Source organism: Hirundo rustica, chromosome 16 (genome assembly GCF_015227805.2).
Source record: "Hirundo rustica isolate bHirRus1 chromosome 16, bHirRus1.pri.v3, whole genome shotgun sequence".
NCBI lineage: Eukaryota > Metazoa > Chordata > Aves > Passeriformes > Hirundinidae > Hirundo > Hirundo rustica.
The window spans coordinates 14,161,509-14,182,091 of NC_053465.1; the positions used below are offsets into that span (position 1 = coordinate 14,161,509).

The 20,583-nt window shown below is 56.7% G+C and overlaps 1 protein-coding gene across 2 annotated transcripts in view; it reads left to right on the top strand.

The window, feature by feature from the left end:
* Nucleotides 1–20,583, top strand: part of DLGAP4 (DLG associated protein 4) — a 125,120-nt gene that overhangs the window by 41,498 nt on the left and 63,039 nt on the right. For both annotated transcript variants that reach the window (XM_040079760.2, XM_040079761.2), the window contains exon 2: nt 13,761–13,854. The gene's annotated coding sequence lies outside the window, so the exon portion shown is untranslated. The remainder of the gene's footprint in view (nt 1–13,760; nt 13,855–20,583) is intronic.

The window sequence follows — 20,583 nt, forward strand, 5'->3', positions numbered from 1 at the left end:
ACCTCTCTCACATTTCTGCCGTGGTCCCTGCTGTGCCCTGCATCCGCCTCCTCCGTGGCTGTGCACCCTCCATCCTGGAGCCCAGGCTCATTCCTGGCTGTGCACCCTCCATCCTGGAGCACAGGATCATTCCTGGCTGTGCACCCTCCATCCTGGAGCCCAGGCTCATTCCTGGCTGTGCACCCTCCATCCTGGAGCACAGGACCATTCCTGGCTGTGCACCCTCCATCCTGGAGCACAGGACCATTCCTGGCTGTGCACCCTCCATCCTGGAGCCCAGGCTCATTCCTGGCTGTGCACCCTCCATCCTGGAGCACAGGACCATTCCTGGCTGTGCACCCTCCATCCTGGAGCACAGGACCATTCCTGGCTGTGCACCCTCCATCCTGGAGCACAGGACCATTCCTGGCTGTGCACCCTCCATCCTGGAGCCCAGGCTCATTCCTGGCTGTGCACCCTCCATCCTGGAGCACAGGCTCATTCCTGGCTGTGCACCCTCCATCCTGGAGCCCAGGCTCATTCCTGGCTGTGCACCCTCCATCCTGGAGCACAGGCTCATTCCTGGCTGTGCACCCTCCATCCTGGAGCCCAGGCTCATTCCTGGCTGTGCACCCTCCATCCTGGAGCCCAGGCTCATTCCTGGCTGTGCACCCTCCATCCTGGAGCCCAGGCTCATTCCTGGCTGTGCACCCTCCATCCTGGAGCACAGGACCATTCCTGGCTGTGCACCCTCCATCCTGGAGCACAGGCTCATTCCTGGCTGTGCACCCTCCATCCTGGAGCACAGGACCATTCCTGGCTGTGCACCCTCCATCCTGGAGCCCAGGCTCATTCCTGGCTGTGCACCCTCCATCCTGGAGCACAGGACCATTCCTGGCTGTGCACCCTCCATCCTGGAGCCCAGGCTCATTCCTGGCTGTGCACCCTCCATCCTGGAGCACAGGCTCATTCCTGGCTGTGCACCCTCCATCCTGGAGCACAGGCTCATTCCTGGCTGTGCACCCTCCATCCTGGAGCACAGGACCATTCCTGGCTGTGCACCCTCCATCCTGGAGCCCAGGCTCATTCCTGGCTGTGCACCCTCCATCCTGGAGCACAGGACCATTCCTGGCTGTGCACCCTCCATCCTGGAGCCCAGGCTCATTCCTGGCACATGCCCTGCCTGCCCAGCCCTGCCACGAGCAGCAGGGAGAGCAGAGGAACCACTGGGACCTGCAGGTTTGCCTGTCTGGCATCTCCTCCAACCACCCTTTGTGTTTATCAGGTGTCGAGAACAGAGCCCTGTCGATGTCTCTTCCTCCCAGGAGTATAGGGAGGATTAATTGGCTAATGTTTACGTAGTGCTTTGAAGGGAAGTGCCGAGTGGGAGGGTGGTAGGAGCAGAACTGGATTCCTTCGTCCTGTCTCCTTCCTCCTCACCGTGCCCTTCCTGTGCCAGGTCACCTGGGGGGGACAGGGCTGCTCCAGGGGCAGAGCAGGGGCGGGGACAGGACAGCCTGGGAGGGAGATCACCGATGGGGAAGAGTTCAAAGAGCAGAGAACCATGGAATCATGGAAAGTTTGGGTTGAAAGGGACTTAAAGCTCATGCAGTTCCACCCTCTGCCAGGACAGGGACACCTTCCCCTGCCCCAGGCTGCTCCAAGCTCCATCCAGCCTGGCCTTGGGCACTGCCAGGGATCCAGGGCAGCCATGGCTTCTCTGGGCACCCTGTGCCAGGGCCTGCCCACCCTCCCAGGGAACAATTCCTTCCCAATATCCCATCCATCCCTGCCCTCTGGCAGTAGGAGCCATTCCCTGTGTCCTGTCCCTCCAAGCTCTGTCCAAAGTCGTCCTTCAGCTCCCTCGGAGCCCCTTTGGCAGTGGGAGGGGCTCTGGGGCATCCCTAGATCCTTCTGTCCTCCAAGCTGAACACCCCCAGCTCTCCCAGCCTTTCCTCATAGGTGAGGTTCCATCCTTCTTATCTAATGTTTCACCCACATTCACTTCTTTTCGTCTTTATTCCAATCTATGCAAAAGGAAAACAAACTCCAGTTGTTTCACCAACCAAAGCAGCCGGTTCTGGGGAGATCCAGCAGCTCTCCCCATCCTGGAGCAGAGCTTTCCTGTCTGAGCAGGGCAAGTCCAGCATGTTGGACAGCAGGGCTGGAATTTCCAGCTGGAGAATTCCCACCAGCCCTGCCCAGCCCTGGCTCCATCTCACTGTACATCAATAGGGGCCGTGCCTGGGCTGGGGAGTATGTGTTGGAGCTGGTGCTGTTAATTAAGAGGTAACGAGCCTGATGGAGATTTATTTTCAGGCTGTTTCAGTGCTTGGAACTGACTTTGCACAACTGGGAAATGGAAAATTGACCTCCTGCTCATTTTCCTGTCTTCTCCACAGCAACAGTTAATTATTGTGGTGGGCAGCGCTGCCCTGGACGGGCCTGGCAGGGAGCAGCTGTCCTGCCTAGCCCTGGAACCTGATCCTCACCTCTCTCCCTCCATCCCACATCCTGATCCAGGCAGCCTTCCTCTTCCGTGTCATTTTCCCACTCCCAGCCTGTGCAGCCTCAGGGACAGGGAGGCTGCTCATGGATGTGGAGACCTTCAAGCCTGGAAAAGGAGGGCAGTGGTCAGCCTGGCAGGCAGGTTGGGCAGCTCTGGGCTCAGTTCTGGATGCTGGGTGTGCAGTGCAGCATCCCTGGGATCTCCCTCCCCAGCACAGGGACAGGCACTGGCAGAGTTCAACAGGCTGGAGCTCTCTCCTTGTCTCCAGGCTGACCTGCCTCGGTTTCCCCTCACTGAGGGTGATATTTTGGGTGGGGGTGATAATTTGAGTGAGGATGCTGGGATTTGCCAGAGGTCATCCCTCTGCTGCAGCACCCTGTCCAGAACCGGTGGCTCCGGTGGGTACAGGCTGCTCTGGTTTTCCCCATCTGTGAATGTGAGCCCGTCTCTGGTGTGTTTTCCTCCACGTGGCCTCGCACACAGCTTCGCTCCCCACCTCTGCCTTGTGCAGCAGCCTGGAGGCGCTGGCTGCCTGCACGGAGCAAACTGGGCTGTGCTGGGAGCTGCCCTGGCCTGGGACGCCCCTGCAGCCCACACTGCCCTCTGCAAGGGGACACATGATGCCAGAGGGGTCCAGGCTGCAGGGGAAGCAGCAGCTGCCAGGACAGCAGGGCAGGGCTCCCCAGCCCGCCTGGCAGTGGCTCAGGACTGCATCTGTGCCCAGCCTCAGCCAGCAGCAGGCTGGGGGAGAGCAGGCAGCACCGGGGAGCAGCGTTAACCCTTGAGTTCCAGGTGCCCTGCACACACAGCCCACAGCCCCGCGTAGCCCTCAGGCAGTGGCAAAGCCCAGCGCAGCAGTCACTCCTAATGCTTTTATAATCTGCTTTCTCGGCCGTGACTGTTCTCCCAGGAAAGGGAGGGGGAGGCATGATTAATTTTCATTAGCCTGGTAAATAATAAGCTTGTTTCCGCTAGTCTTGCCCTGTGATTAGGGCTCTGGTGCCAGGGCCCTGAGAAGGAAGCTGGGATTTGCTGGTGACTCATGGAAGCTGGGCCAGCCTGGACATCCTGCCCTGGGCAGGAGAAGGGAAGAGGCTGGAGCCCCTTGGAGAGACAGAGCTTCCCTCACTCCAGGGGGCAAAGGAGCGAGGAACAGGGTCCTCTGAGGGCAGAGGGCAAAGGCCACCTTGGGAGAGGGAAAAACCCACCCAGGGAGAGAGAAAAACTCACCCAGGGAGAGGGAAAACTCATCCAAAAGTGGCCTATTATTCACGGGAAAATGGAAGCGAAGATTTTGCCCAAGAGCTGGATGTTGACATGGATGTAAGATGAGCTCAGGAGTTCAGTGAGGTGGAGATGAGGAGGGGAAGGAGCCCCGGGGTATTTGCTCTGAATCTGGGGCTGGGTGACCCACAGCCAGCAGTGTCCAGGTGTCCAGAGCTGCAGGGAAACACCTGCCCCATGGACAAACCTCTGCAGGTAAGGGCACCTCTGTCTGTCAGAGGGGCTGGAGCTGGGAAGGGGATCCCAAGGGGATCAAGGTGGGATCCTCTTCCACAGCCAAAATTTCCCCTGTGGAACCTGCTGCCCTGAGACACCACAGAGCTAAGGAAGTTTCAGAGGAGAAATTAAAAAGGCAGAAAGGGGTGTGGGTGAGGAGGATGTCCTTGCCTGCAAGAGAACCTCTGGAAAAAGCAATGTCCAGGATGCCACCGCAGGGCTCCATCTCAGCACTAGGGGCTTCCCAAGGACGAGCAGGACCTGTGCCATGCCCGGCACGTGAGCCCAGTCCCACAGCCTCCCACAGGAGGAAGCTCCTGCCAAAGAATGAGCACACAGCCCCATCAGGGAGCAGTGTTTTCCCAAGCCAGCAGATGCGGCGAAAATCCTCATTGAAAGAGCTGTTTGCTAAGGAAAAAAACAACTGGCACGCTAATTAAAAGTGACTGATTAAAGGACTGAAAGGGAATTACTCATCGTAATCGTTAAAGGCGGCACCTGCAGAGCTCTCCTTGCTCTAAGAGCACGAGCATCCTCCGCACCGCCGAGGGGACACGGCAGCTCCGCGCTGACGGAGCTGGGGCGGCCCCGATGGGCACGGCTGTCCCCTCCTCGGGCACGGCTGTCCCCTCCTCGGGCACGGCTGTCCCCTCCTCGGGCACGGCCCCGCTGTGGCCACCAGCGCTACCCTGTGGCCACCAGCCCCGCGCCTCCCGTGGATTGTCGCACGGCAGGCAATGACATCGCTGTGCCAGCAGCCAGAGCAGAGCAACCCAGCCCCAGAGCACAGCAACCCAGCCCCAGAGCGGAGCAACCCAGCCCCAGAGCACAGCAACCCAGCCCCAGAGCACAGCAACCCAGCCCCAGAGCAGAGCAACCCAGCCCCAGAGCACAGCAACCCAGCCCCAGAGCACAGCAACCCAGCCCCAGAGCACAGCAACCCAGCCCCAGAGCTGAGCAACCCAGCCCCAGAGCACAGCAACCCAGCCCCAGAGCACAGCAACCCAGCCCCAGAGCTGAGCAACCCAGCCCCAGAGCACAACAACCCAGCCCCAGAGCACAGCAACCCAGCCCCAGAGCACAGCAACCCAGCCCCAGAGCGGAGCAACCCAGCCCCAGAGCACAGCAACCCAGCCCCAGAGCACAGCAACCCAGCCCCAGAGCAGAGCTGAACCCAGCCCCAGAGCAGAGCTGAACCCAGCCCCAGAGCAGAGCTGAGCCCAGCCCCAGAGCAGAGCTGAGCCCGGCGGGGCCGGCCCTTCCCTGCGTGTGCCACAGACGGGCTCCATCCCCTGTGCCCGAGGTGCGGCTGGTGGCACGGAGCGGGGACCTGCTCCAGGGATGTCCGGGTGTTCCCGGCTCCGTGGCACCCGGAGAGCGATGCAGGTGTTACGCCAGGAGCTTCTTTGTCCTTTCCCTGGCAGGGGCAGGGAGGGAACGAGGTTAAGGGCTTCTCAGCGGAATGACACGAGCATGGGGCTTTCCGACACCCATGGCGGTGCGGCCGACCTGGTTTAGGGATTTTTTGCTGAATTTGGTGGGGCTGTGTCAGGTTGTGCCCGGGGTTAATTAAGGGATGCTGGCCTTTGTCCCTTGGCAGCAGAGAGGCGGTGTCAGGGACAGGGAGCAAGGACAGATCCTCCGGGTGTTCCTGTCACAGGAGAGCAGGTGTGTTCCCAGCATGGTCAGAACATGGGCACTTTGCAGCCTGGCCCCCTCCCAGCCCCAGGCAGGAGCAGGAGCCAGGGTTCCCGGGTGGGAACAGAATGTGCCAGGCTGCAGGCTGAGGACAGGCTGGACAGCACAGGAGGTGGCTCTGAGCCAGCACCTCTGGCCTCCACCTGCAGCCACATTCCGGCTTAGGCTCGCTGTCCCATCCCTGTGTGCCCTGGCTTTGCTGCAGCAAGAGCCAGCAGAGCCAGGGTGTCATAGTTTTAATTTCAAACTGGGCAGAAACACCAATTAATGTAGTGGTTTCACGTTCACTAAATTTTGGTCTTGGTACTTACTCTTTTTGTGGGAGAGAGACTAGGAGAAAAGCAAAGCAGGCTCAACCTTAAAATTAATAAATAGTTTATTAACATACACTAAAAGAATAGAAAAAAAGAAAGTTGGAAAAAAACTAAAATGGAATTAAACTTTAAAAACACTTTTCCCTCCCCTTACAAACTGTTCACTTTCTTTCAAAACAACGTAAAGAGACAAAACTTGTAATTTTCAGTCAGTTTCAGTATCTGACAATAGTCTTTCATTAATTCATTAGGGGAGGAGTATCCTTTCGAGTCATGGATCCCACTGACGACTTAGAACAGTTCTCTTGTGGGTTTTAAACTGTCACAAAAACAACTGCTCGGAGAAACTTGCCTTTGTGACCTTCCCAGGAGCAGGTTCCTAAGCTGCTTATGGGTCATGGGTCTTAGACTTTTGCATACTGGGGTGTCACCTTTTAAAGATGAATAACTCTAAAGCAAAGGATTCTTCATCTCAAGGTACAGAGATATCTTCTCACTTCTTCACTGGCGCAGAGAGCTTCTCATTTTTATCTCTGTTCAAGCATCTTATAGGATATTACTTAGTTCATCACAAACACCTTTGCTTAAATCTACACACAAATTAAAACAATCATCTCCCCAAATGCATATCTTTCCCATGACTTAAAGGAATGAGCTAAATATAGAGTTCATTTCCATGGCTCAAGTAAGAATAGAACAGCCAACTCTTCAACCCTCTGTCCCAAGAGTCTTTTCACTCTTGCTTTACTGACTTCGTGCTGTTGGTCTTTGTGTTCACTCTGTTCTTTCTTACTCTCTCAGAGAAGGGCCAAGCTCTGGAAGCTTCATGTTGCCAGAAAAGGGTTAAATCTGCTCGGGGTCTTTGTCTCTCCCTCTGTAGCTCACGGTGTTAGATGTTCAAGGCTGAGCTGATGAGGAAGGAAGAACTCACACAGAAACATCAGAGATCAGAGCACCAGGGCAGTCCAGAATCACAAAAAACCCAGGCAGGATCATAAATGCCTTCTCAGCCACCCCTCAGTGTAAATTGGGGTGGCTTCAGCCCGAAAGGTGCCCATAGCTCTTATCAGGGCCCAGCAGAGATCTCTCCCTGCTTTAGAGAAGTCTGAAGAAAGCAGCTGTTGCAAAACAACAACCTCTCCTTCCCCCGTCTTCACCTGGGAGCCGATGGAATCTGGCCAGGCCTCAGGCCAGCTTCCCCCCAAAAGCGGGGAGCAGCAGGCCCAGCTCGATGTTACTTGTGTCTCTCTGGCTAAAGGAAGAAGAAAAAGGACCCACCTACAGGAAATCAAGGGGTTTTATATGGTACTTCCCAAAGTCGCAGCTAGTAATTCTCAGTAGTTAGATGCCAATATTCCAAGTAACCCTCTGATAGGTCACTGTCTCTTCCAAAGCAATTCCCAGGTCCTGACCTGGAGAATTATTCTACATTCTTCTATAACTGAAAAACCAAACTGTACTAACCCATGACACAGGGACAGTCCGTGGCTGAGTGCAGGTGCAGCTGTAGGACTGGAAATAGGCCTTTCTTTGGCATTGGGTCAGTGTGCTTCCATTCTTTTCCACAGTCTCTCAGACTGGATATTCAGGGAAATTCCTTCATGGCGAGGGTGCTCAGGCGCTTGCACAGGCTGCCCAGGGCACTGGTGAAGTCACCATCCCTGGGAGTGCTCAAAAAGTGTGTGGGTGTGGCACCTGGGTCATGGGTTAGTGGTGACCTTGGCAGTGCTGGGTTAAGGGTTGGACTTGACGATTTCCGAGGGCTTTTCCAATTTTAATGACTCCCTGATTCTGTGAACAGCCTCCCAGACTCTGAGCTGCCATAAAGTGACCCTCCTTGCTGGTAAGGCACTGTGGGTGCCACACACACGCCCTGCTCCTGCCCTCCCTGGCGGAGGCAGGGTCTCACTTTAGCCATGATTCTGTACAGATGTGTCCAGCTGTTGAGCCACCGTGTCCTGCACATCCATGCTGGGCTCACCTGGGGTGCAGTGCCCTCCCATAGCAAGGGAACGTGTGCTCCCTGTGGATCACAGAGCTGCGGGCAGAGCAGCTGCCAGCCTGGGGAAGGCCCATTCTTGCACCTTCTTCTGCCTCTGCAGGAGCAGATCTGAGAGCTTTGCAGGTGGGTATGACTCAAAGTGCTGACCTTGCCTGCCATGACATCTGATGTCCCTTTGCGCCCTCGTTCGTCCCTGAAGTTGTTGATTTTAACATTTGCTGGTTTTAACACTCCGATTGTGTGATGCTCCCAGTCAGATTTCGGGAGCACAACTAGGTCATATCCTTGTCCATATGCGAGCAGAGTGTGTTATCCAAGCTCCCTGGCTTCGGTGGGAAGGCACTTAGAGAATTTCATCTCTCCAAGTCCCTTGTATGGACCAGTTTTATTCTCCACATCACCATGTCACGCAGGTGAAGGCTCCCAGTCCCTCCTGCTTGTTCTTCTCCCTCACTGTTTCAGGTGCTGTTGGGTCTGTCCCAGACCCCCATGCCCTCAGAGGAAATTCTTCCACCACAGGAAGCATCTCACGGGTCCCTGCAGTCCCTGGCAGTTCTGCCCCAGCAGAGCCTCGGGTGTGCCCTGCCCTCTCACCAGGAGCTGCTGTCTGTGGCGTGTGGCACCAGGGCAGGATCCTCCCTCACAATTCCAGGCTGCCCAGCTTTACAAACACGCCCTGCTGGGTCCTGAGGAGGGGATGTGCCTCCCCCCTGGGAGCAGGAGCATCTCTCCTCCCTGCTGGGGGCACAGTTCTCTCATGCCTGGAGGGAGAGGCTCAGCTCTGCTCATGCAGCTCTTTCCCCCATTCCCACCCTGGGAATCTCAGGGCTGTTTGCTGCTGCTCTCATGCCAAGAGTAGGTAACCCCCACCCACAGTGTCCTCCCCTGCCCTCCAGAGCTGCTGGCCTGGCCACGCTCCCGTCTCACAGAACCCTCAAGCTTGGAAGAGACCTTCAAGATCAGCAGGTCCAGCCATCGACCTAGTCCCACCACAGCCACCCCTAAACCTACGTGCCACATTCAGGTGGCTCTTGAACACTTCCACACCACCTCCCTGGGCAACTCATTCCTGTGCCTGACCACTCTTTCAGTGGAACAATTTTGCCTAATATCTAATCTGAATCAGTTGAGTAGAGCAGAGGTTATCTCTGTGTTTGTTTAGTAAATTGGTGGCAGCAAATTTAATATAAGATTTTAGCAGAGGGGAGGGTGATGGGTTTTTTTCAAATGAAACAGATTTCAGGCACTCAAAGTCACTCTCTCCAAAGTCTTTCATCTTTAGGAGATGCCTCCAAGGTCTGGCGGGTCCCCCTGTGTTTAAAGGTGTGCCACTGTCAGGTCCCCACCCTGTCCCCAAGGTTCCTCTCAGTTGACAGTGATGGGTTTGACCTCTGGGAGTTGTGAGGGTGGATCTTCTGCCTCAGCTTCTTGCTGACTTCAACTTCCACCTTTGGCAGGATGAGTGCGTGTTGTCCTTGTGTTCAGGACACCCTCCTGTCGGGAGAGCAGGGAGAGGAACAGCCCATTCCATGTGCTCTAACCTCATTTCCCTGCTCCCATGCCCCAGCAGGACCCTGCTGACAAGGCATCTGTGTAGGAGCCTTCTGGGCTTGGGGAAGGAGCACCTTCCTCACAGCTCAGCAGGACTTCCCACTCTTCCACCTTTGCTCAATTGTTCCCTCTGGGGTTTTCACACACATATTTTTCCTTCTGTGCCTCCTCAAAAGGATCTTAATCCTGTCTACGTATCTCCTCCCTTATGCTCAGCCATATCTCACCTGTGCTCTCCCCTCTCTCCACAGCAGCCTCTTGTCCTTCCCTGGAGGTGCTGCTCCCAGCTCAGCCCCCAAACATCCTCCACATAACGGGAGATTCTTTCTGGGACGCACAAATGAGCTCAGTGCATTTGTTTTATCCAGAGAAAGGGTGCAGAGGTTAGTGGTACAAGAGCACCCATATTTCATTAGTCCTTGTGCTAGATTTGCTCACAGTGGTGTTACAGCCTGTTCAGAAGGGTTGGCAATGCCTGTACCTGATCTTACGGTCTGTAAATCCAAGTGTTAGAGGGGGTTCAGTCTGGGGATGAGAGCAGGAGGGGACAATAGCAGGAGGGGTGACAGCAGGAGGGATGACAGCAGGAGGAAGGAGCCCTGTGTTCAGCAGCCTTTGCCATTGCTGAGCACCTGCCTGTGGGGCTGTGCTCCACTCCTTGCCCTTTCCTCTCTGCCCCTGTGCCAGACCTGCTCATCTCCCCATCCCTCAGCTGCTGCTCTGCTCGTGGGATCTCACAGGCACTCGCAGCCTTTTCGCACGGCTCCGGATCCAGCGCTGGGCTGGCTGCCAGGTCACTGTGCTTGTTCTCTGGAATGAGGGCTTCATCTCCTCTCAGGTTTACCAAAAGCAGCCGTGGGTGGTTTGCTGAGGCTCTTCCAAGTCTGGAGGAGAAGCAGGAAGGAGCAGGAGGTGACAGCCCAGCCTGGGAGGGACCTCTCTTCTCACAGAGACCAGCCCAAAATGCTGCTGTTGGAGCCTGTAACATTCCACAGGATCTTCCCTAGAATTAGATCCCAGCACCACCGGCACCTCCCCAGCTCTGCTGGCCTTGCTCTGCTCCAGCAGTGTGGCCCTGGAGTGGCAGAAGAGGAAGGACCACCCTGCCTTCCTCATCTGCTCACTGGGATGAAACCTCATCACCTTCCTCAGGAGCCCCCTGCAGACGCTGATGCTTCACATTTCCTCACCGACCTGCAGCCACCTCTGGGGTGGGATCAGGAGCATCAGATCCATCCCTTCAAGGCCTTCTCCAGCTACACAGAAGCACCCAGGCTGCAGCAAGGCAGGCTGTGGCCTCCTCCCTTAGACCAAGATGACAATAATCACCAGTTGCTTCTCCAGTGAGGCTTGGCTGCAGAGCATCTGACACCCTGTTCACCAAAATTGTCTTGGAGGGGCATCAGTTCATCAGCAAGATGCCCCTGAGCAGAGGAGGGCCCTGGATGGACCCTTGGCTGCTTCCTCTGACATCCTGTGCCCTCATTGCCTGGAAAGTCAGGGCTCCAGTTTGGCCCCTGCTCCCCCACCCTTCTCTGGTCTGCAGTCCCCTTCCCTGAGCTTACAGCACGTCTCCTGTCCTTGCATGCATCAGCTTCCATCCCACCTCTCACACCACAGCCGTGAGCACCCTGCCCCTGAGAACAGCAGGGAGAGGGGGACAGTGGAGGCAGGAGGAGGGGGACAGGGGAGGTTTCTGCATGGAGGGAGGGAGAGGGACAGGGGAGCTGTCTGGATGGTCAGTAACTGGTTGTGCTGGTGACACAATTATTCGTTTGCATTTCCTTGGGCGTTGATGCTGATATTAATTAAAAGCGATTATGGTGCCATTTTCTCTGTGCAGGAGCAGCATGCAAAGGGATAAACAGTGTTTCACACCAAAATGCTTCTTCCTCCAGAGCTTCAATGACTTTGTCTAGTTGGAGGAAGCTGCTGGGTGAGGGGAGGCCTGGCACCCAGGCACTGCTTCTCCCACTCACTGGATGTGGCAGGGGGTGCCAGGACTTGGGCTGTTCCTGGGGCCTGAGGCACCCTGAGAGCACTGGTGACACACAGATGGAATGGGTGATGTCAGCACTGGACAGGCACTTCCATATCCCAACAGCTGCTGCTACAGGATGCTGGGTGTTTGTGGTGGCATCTGTGCAGCCAGGAGGGTGCTGGGGCATTCCTAGGAGATGCTCATCCTGGCACAGTCACACCGTGCAGTGACCTGCCGCCTCTGGGACACCCCTGAGCCCAGGAATGTCTGGCTTTGGGGTGGAGAGGTGTCCCTTGACCTGCCGCCTCTGGGACACCCCTGAGCCCAGGAATGTCTGGCTTTGGGGTGGAGAGGTGTCCCTTGACCTGCCGCCTCTGGGACACCCCTGAGCCCAGGAATGTCTGGCTTTGGGGTGGAGAGGTGTCCCTTGGACCACAGCAGAGGCCTCTCGGGCTGGGTGAAGCCACATGTGCTTCACATCTGTCTCACCCTCGGGCTCTGACTTCATGGCCCAGCAGCAGCAAGGAACTCAAGAAGGGGGTGTTTTGGTGTAGAAGACAGGCGAGCTGTGGGGATAGATGTGAATGCCTTGCCTGGCTGGCCCAGGACGTGTCCCTCTGCTTCAGCAGTTCCCTCTGCAGTGCTGGGGCACAGCGCTAGTGGGAAGGTGATGAGGGTTTGTATCCAGTTTAGGAGGCCAGTCTGCTGATTTTCCCAGGCTTTCCATTCTTCTGTCTTTTGGGATATCCCCCATGAGGGCCTTGGAGTGAACACAGTCCTCTTACTCTCTGCCTGCACTGTGCCTCTCCATCTCTCCAGTCTTTGTTCCCTTGGTCAGGAGAGCTGCTGGGCATGTCTGAGGAGAGCACGGTGCCTCTGCCACAGCCAGGCACCCAGGATGCGTGTAACCCCCAGGCAGGAAAAGGCCTCTCTGGCTGGGTGTTGGCAGGTGGCACAGCAGGGTCTCAGGGGCACTGCAGTGCCCATCTCTCCATTCTGGGGACAAAGAGCTGCTGCCTCATCTCTGGGCACCAGTTTGGTCATCCTTTGTATCACCGGGGTGAGAGTCAAGCCCAGCACCTGGATCTGGCTTTCCTAGAAAAATTCCCAAGGTTCGTATCCTTCCCATCCTTCCATATGAGCCAAGCCTTCCATACGAGCCAAGAAACTGGGGTTCAGCTATTTTTGCCCCTCTCTGAGCTCTCACAGACCTTCTCAAACCCAAATGGGCTCCTCCATTCAACTAGGAATGAAAAATTTGTCCTAGGAAGGCTGACTCCTCTTTTGGTTCCCATGCCATTCCCATCCCTTGCTTCCCTGCAGCAGGAGTTGCCCAGTTTGCCCGAGCAGCTCCCAGTGCAGGACAGACTGTGTGTGCACACAAACCAGGCTGGGATGTTCATCAATGCAGACCCCAACACCGCTGATTAGATAACACAGGCAGTGTTCTCTGTGGGGTCAGTGGGGTTTTGGGGACACTAAGAAACATTGGGGGGGGGGTTTTCCCATATTTATTTACCTGGCTTTTCACAGAGGGAACATTTTCCCATGGTTTGGAGTGTGGTTGGCTGGCAGGGAAGGAGGAGCCCCCAGGCTTTAGCTGCAGCACAGTAGCATTAGTGACCAAGTGGGAGAGGTTTAGTGGGAGCTGCCCTGAGGTGAGATCAGAGCAGGTTCTGGCAGTGCTGGGACACAGCAAGGGGAGCACCAGAGGTGCCCTCTGCCACCCTGGGCAGGGGGTTGTCCCCAGGATTGTCCTTCCTGCCTGCCCGGGCTCTGCGCAGAGGGGACAGCCCAGAGGGTGAGGCACAGAGGGTGACAGAGTCCCCCCTGCCCAGGCCTGTGGCTCCTGGCCTGGCCATGGACTGCGGGGGGGTTAGTCCATGATAAGGAAGCAAGGGAGGGAAGGACAAAGAGCACTTTCCCACAAAGGAGCTCTGCCCAGCCCTGAGTCCCCAGCAAGGAGCATTTTGGATGTTCTCCTCCCCACCTGGCTGATCTCCAGATCATCCTCTCAGTCCACGTGACGCCCAGAGGAACACGGGACGTGCTCCCACGTCTTTCCCTGTCCTGTGGGCACTGCCCCTGCCTCACTCTCTGCCATTTGCCCTTTGCTGGACACAGCCTGGGTATCAGGCAGAGCTGTCAGGTGTTTGTGGCCTGGAGTGTCGGTCAGGAAGTCTCCTCTCTGATCCCTGACACGTCCCCTTTTCTCTCTGCCCGCAGGTCTTCATGAGGGACAGCCCTGGAGCCCAGAGGGACGCACGGCGCACGGGATGCTGAGTGTGGCCTAGTCCCCGAGCCCGGCAAGCTGTGAGAGGTACGGGGTGGCCCGGGGTGGTTTTGGGACTCCCGAGGGTCGGGGGGGACAGGGCCAGCTCTGTGCGTGCGGACGAGGGGCAGTGGAGCTCCTGCAGCAGCAGGCTGGGGAGGAGAAGCTGGGAGGGTGATTCAGTGACAAGCCTCCCTCCGTCTCCTGGCGAATCCTGCACCGTGCCCCTCGCAAAATAAAGTTATGAAATCTCCTGCCCATCGCTATAGTAACGTCACGCCTCCGCCTGACCCACTTTGAGACAAAGGAAGCGTTCCCAGCTCTGAGCACGCCGGAGCTGCGCACGGCCCGGCTCCGAGCGACGGCACAGGGAGCTGCTGGCTCTTCACACCTGCTCCTCTTTGCCCCGGGACCCTCAGGCAACAGGAGCTGCTTGAGGCACTGAGCAAACCCGGAGCATCTCCACCCTGCACCCCGAAGGCGGCCAGGGCCCTGCCTGGCTTCACGAGGACATTTAGGCAGCAGAACATCTGCCCTGGGGCAAAGAAACGTCCTCGCTCAGCTGGTGGTGCAGCAGTGACAGCCACGGCCGTTGGGAGCATCCTGGAACTACTCTGCCACAAACATTAAGGGCAAGGAGACAGAGAATCATGAAATGTCCTGAGCTGGGAGGGAGCCGCAGGGACCACTGATCCAACTCTGGCCCTGCACAGGCACCCCAACAGTCCCAGCCCGGGCCTGGCAGCGCTGTCCAAAGGCTCCTGGAGCTCTGGCAGCCTCGGGGCCGTGCCCATTCCCTGGGGAGCCTGGGCACTGCCAGCACCCTCAGGATGAGGAACCTTTCCCTGATCTGCAGCCTGAGCCTCCCTGGCAGCAGTTCCAGCTGCTCCCTGTCCTGTTACTGGTCACACAGAACAGAGTTCAGCACCTTCCCCGATGAAGACTCCAATGGAGTTTGACCTCAGTCTCCTCTCCAGGATGAAGTTCCTCCTCCTCAACGTGGTCGTTGTGCCTTGGAAGGGGCACTGAGGCCATGGTCCTGGGGCTGTTGATGGCTCTGGCAGCACAGAGGGGCAGGAGGACTCAGATGGGCTTTGGGCAGGGTGGCAGCACAGGAGGCCAAGCAGAGTCTCTGCCGTTGTCTGGGTCACAAGTTCTGGGTGCAAGGATGAACATCTCCATCCCTGGGAGTCAGGACAGAGGCAGGGCAAGGGCAGCAGTGTTCAGGGCTTTGCATCCAGGGCTTTTCATCCCACGCTCGCTCCATGGGGGCTGTGCTGACACTCCCCCATCCCCTCCAGACCCCTTGAACAGCCCTGGCCAGAGCAGGTCAGCTTTGGGCCAGAATGTTCTCATTAGCTGCTTTTCCAGCCAAGCTGGAACATGCCCCATGTGGCCACCAGCCTGTGCCCCGAGTGATCTGCAAGGCAGCAGAGGCTGCGGATGTGTTTCAAAGACAACAACCCAGCTCTCTGTCCCAGTCCTTCCTCTCCAGCCATCTCATCAGCTGTCCTGTTCTCCTCCTGAAAATTCCCCTTCTTATCTGTCTCATTTGTCTCATTTGACCTACTTAATGCTTTGCATTTCCTGATTCAGAGCAAATCCCTTCTCATGGAAAACTTTGAGAAACTTCTATTTAGGTACAGACAAATAGGTTGCAGAATTTCTGGGGTTTTGCTCCCTGGAGAGTTGATTATATTACAATGCCATCTGCATGGAAATAAGTCCTCTGTCTCTCTCAGGAGTTCATCTGCTCCTCCAGCTTAGACAACACCTGAAGTCAAAAATCTTTGTCATATCACAGCCTTTGACTTTCACAGCATCTGGTTTTGCTGGAATATTTTAAAAAAAAAAAAAAAAAAAAAAAAAAAAGGTATTTAGAGCTCTTAGGACAAGATAAATTACTCCCTGCCATTTGGGGATGGTGCCAGTCAGATCCTGTCCCTCTCATCACCCCAGTGGGCACCAGTGGGCAGAGACACACCTTGGCCTGAAGAACAAGCAGGAGACCGCTGGTGTTCAGGTGTTATGGGGTCTCAGGAGCTGCATGTAGATCCTACATTCTAAGGGCACCACCATTTACTCCCACATGAGGAGGAATGTGGGGAAGTCCTTCCCCAGGGATGCAGCTGAGGGATCAGACTCTGCTGAGCTCAGGCTGGCACTGGGTGTGTTTCACCTGGCGATGGCTGCCTGGCAGGGCCCTCAGGATGGGCTCGGTAAGCCCCTGGGGCACCCCTAGGCCCTTGACAGGATTCCCTGTCTCCTAAGGAGGGATCCCAAAAGGGTGACACACTTGGCTTGCTGGAAGCCGCTGTCCCCTCCATTGCTGTGCAGTGAGTGCTTGGTTCACTTGGTGGCACTGTCACGCTGGGTGGCATTAACTCCAGAGGGGCTCCTCAGGAACCCCTGCCTTCATCCCAGGACGGGCAGTGCTTTCTTCTGCTCACCCCTGGGGATGGGCTCTGCCCCAAAACGGAGCTGCCGAGCCAGCAGCCGGAGCATCCTGGGAGCGGCGTGGCGGGAGGAGGGTCTGTTGTGTAATGAATTGTTCCGAGCAGGAGCCAGCTATTTTTATCGGCCACGATCAGATTGTGAACTCTGAATCATCATTAATGCAGGGCTGTGGCAGCCAGCGGCGCCCCGCGCCCAGCGCCACATCCCGAGCTCCTGCTAAATCAGGCAACGCTTGGCTCCGAGCGTGTGGGCAGGCCCACGTCACCTGCAGCACGGCGCACTAATCCTTTCAGCTCCTTGCGGCAGGGACAGGGAGGCATTTTCCTCCTGCGGGTCGCAAATCATCGCTCCCGACTCCAGCCCGTTATTATCGTGCTGCTGGTTCCAGATATAAAAGCCACCTCTGTGTTTGCAGCCAGCCTGGATGGCTGGGCCGGGGTTCGCGTGGGAGCCCGGGAGATGTGGAGCCCTGGATGAGCTGCTGGGCAGAGGGCAGGAGCAGCTGACCCTGCAGGGTGCCCTCAGCCCCATCAGTCCAGGGGAGGTTCCTCCTGGAGGATGTGTGTGCTCTGAGCAGTGCCGTTTTATGGGCTGCTGCTCCTCCCGATGTGCTGCCAGCCTCTCCTGAGCATCACCCAAGGGGCTCCTGGCCCTTTCTGGTCAGCCCTACCTCAGTGGTACATGGAATCAGGGAACCAGAGAATTCTGGAATGGTTTGGGTTGAAAGGACCTTAAAGCCCATCCAGTCCCACCCCCTGCCATGGGCAGGGACACCTCCCACCATCCCAAGGTGCTCCAAGCCCCGTCCCCACCCTGGCCTTGGACACTTCCAGGGATCCAGGGGCAGCCACAGCTGCTCCGGGCACCCTGTGCCAGAGCCTCAGCACCACTTGGAGAGCTCCTCAAGTGCCCTTCTTTGGGTCAAGGCATTGCTCAGCTGTGGCTCAGCAGAGCTGGGTAGCCAGGGAGGGGACAGGGAGTCCTTGCATGGCACGTGTGTGCCAAGGGCAGGGGAAAAAGCAGGAGCAAGGCGGCACAGAGCTGCCTGTGGAGGGTGAAATGAGCCCCCAGCCCAGCACCCCTTGGCTCTGCAGGAGCCCTGTGCTCCCCAGGGCACCCCAATCACAGGTGCACACCCCACGTGTCACACACAGCACTGTGTCACACATACCCCTCTGCCACATGGAGCTGTACGTGCTCCTGTGGAATCAGGAGTCAGGGGGCTGGAAAAGGCCTTCGTGGAGTCTGACCATTGACCCAGCACTGCCACATTCACCATGAAACCATGTCCCCAGGTGCCACATCCACACGCCTCTGGAACACTTCTGGCTACAGTCCCAATGTGCACATACAAGGAGCAGAAACCTGGGATCTGCCAGGCTTGGTGAGAAGGACTGAGCCCTGCCCTGGGCTGGCAATTCCAGCCAACTGCAAAGAGACATCCTGGGACAGATGGGAGCAGAGAGCAGTGAGGTGGGGCTGTAAGGCTCCTCCTGCCATCCCCTACTTGCTCAGAGAGGGCAGAGAGTCTGTCCTCTTCTCTGCCTTCTCTGTGCCCTCGGGATAAGTTGGTCTGAGGTGGATTTGCAACATTTAAGACAATAGAAATAGGGCAGCATCTCCTGAAACCCATGTCCACCCCAGAAGTTAAAGAGGGCATGGTGGGCAGTGGCATAGGTTTGCTCAATTTCCCTGTGGCACAGAGCCCCAGCAGAGAAGCTGATCACAGCCAGTGCTCCCTGACATGGGAGCTGCAGACCCACCCCTGGAGTGTCCAAGGCCAGGTTGGTTGGGGCTTGGAGCAGCCTTCCATGTCTAGTGGAAAGTGTCCCTGTCCATGGCAGGGGGTGGAACTGGGAAGGGTTTAGGGTCCCTCTAACCCAAACCACTCGGGAATTCTGTTCTGAGATTCCAAGCCCTGCCCGGTGTCCAGAGCTGTCGGAGGTGCTGCTGGAGGTGGGTTGGGTGCAGCCCATCCAAGCCTGCATCCTGTGAACCAGGCCCAAGAAGCTGCCTCTGGCTGGGGTCTGGTACACCCAAAAATGCCATAAATCAGCTCAGCTCAGTTCATCCCCTCTGAGCATCGGCAAAGCAAGGGCAGTCCTGAGAAAACAGACTGAGAAAACAGAGGTAATGGGGTGAAACCAGTCCCTTTCCATGGGCTCAGGGGTCCTGTCCTGGCCCTGGCAGCCCCTGCTGTGACCCTCTGCTAGACAGGTCTTCTCCTGCAGTGACCCTGGTGTCCACCCTGTGGTGCGGGGCTGACCACCCCTGCAGGGGTGCCTGGCTCAGGGCAGGGTGACACAGCACCAGCACTAGGCAGCTGTGCCAGGAGACAGCCATTGCCCAGCTGTGAGCTGCAGGATCAGGGATTTGGGAGATTTAGTTTCAAGCTTTTTTCATCCTTTCAAATCTAAAAGATGGTGGGGAAGGTCTTATTGGACTTTTCCCTTCTCTGACCCCATGTCTCAACAAAGTGCCAAAGATTGCAGAGAGTAATTGAAATGTAAGAAAACAATTTAATCCGTCTTAGAGGGAAACCAGCTGACAGAGGAGGCAGCAAAGACAGCTTGGTGGGCACTTGCCCAGCAGCAGGGATGCACCTCACACCTCCCTGGCTGGCAAGGGAAGGGATCCTGGAGCAGGCAGGACAGGCAGGAGGATCAGGATCTATGGCAGCCCCACAGGAGAAGGGAGCAGTGAACTCTGCCATACAGAAATGAGTGCCCACACTTGACAGGGGGAAATCAGTCTGGGAGAGAGGGACCTCCCCGCCCTTCCCTGCTCCCACCTTCCCATCCTGTCTGCTCCTGCCCCTCCAAGATCTTCTTTCCCACTCCCCCTCAGTGTTTCTTCTCTGTCTTTCTGCTTCCCTAGCACCTGGAGCCAGCCTGACCCTGGCCCTTCTCGTCCTCCTGTGCACACTAGACCTTCACTGCATGGCATTGATTTACATTTCTTCATTTCATTTCATTTCTCTATTTCATTTGATTCCTAAGGCAGTTTGAGTTTATCTGGAGCCCAGTGGGCACAAGGCAGTCAGGGACTACCTTGGGAGGAGATTCCTGCTTCAAATACCAACTGCTCTCAGAAGGCAAAGATGTATTTACAGTCAATATCCAGAGATCCCTTTATAATCAAATCGGGGTGTGGTGTCTCCATAGGGAGCCTGGTTCCTGTGATGGGAGAAGGACAACATCTGCTGGAGCCAGGATGGCCCTGGGCACAAGGGAAGGATTTTACTGGGATTCCAAAGCTGGAGGAAGGAAGGAAGGGAAGAAGGAAGGAAGGGAGGCAGGCAGAGCTGAGCCTGGGCACTTCAGGGTGGTGTTTGGGAAGGATTTAAGCTTCTGCCTCCCTTCAGGGCTTCCCCTCCGAGGTGCGCAGGTGGAACTTGGCCATCCAAAGCCATCTGGAATTCAGATCAATAGTTCATCCTGGAGCCTGTCCTACACCCCAGCCTTCCCTTCTGCCCGGAGGGTTTCCTCTGGGAACATCACCTGGGGCTCTCTGTTGTGGCTCTGTGAGCACTGTGGTTGCCAGCTTGCACATCCTGAGCCTCCATGCTGGCACCTCCCAGACCCTGCAGCCCAGTGGGCCCCATGGGCAGGGGACTCCAGGGGGCTGCTGCTGCTGGAGAGCACAGTGGGAATTAGGATCACACCCACAGGGACCAGGAGCAGCTGGGCCCCAGCGAAGGCTAAGGCTGCATTTGGTGTTTGGGCAGAAAGTTCAGGTTTGCTATCAACATTTCCCAGCTCAGGCCATGTTCCCATCCCCAAAATGTCTGCGTGATGGACAGGGGCAAGTCTTCACTCGCAGAGCAGCACAGCTCAGACCCCGGGGCACGGCACAGCTTGGGGGTGAAGGCAGCTGGAACAGCTCAGCAGCAGGAGAGGAGGAGCCACTCCATGTATGGGGCCATGCAGCCTCTGCAGGGGCTCCGGGCAAGCCTGGTGTGGGGCCCTGGGATGCCCAAGGAGAGGTGCTGGGCAGTGCCATGAGTGCAGGGGGCAGTGGGCAGTGCCTCGGGGCAGGGGGCTGAGGTCAGCGTGGGCAGGACCCTCGGGAGCAGGGCTCAGGGGAGGGGGAGTGGGGTCTCCACTGGGGCAGGATGGGAAACCCAGGCTGTGCTCACTGCAGCTTTAGAAAGCTCAGCTTGGCTCTGCCAGCCCTCTGGGAGTGACAGAGTTAGATGAAGATTGCAAAGCCCATCAAGCCATGGAATAAATTTCACTTTTTTTTTTTTTTTTTCTTTTGTGCTTCCAAACAATTATTTAAAGCTCTGGCTGCTTTTCATTATTAATACTTTTTTCCCTG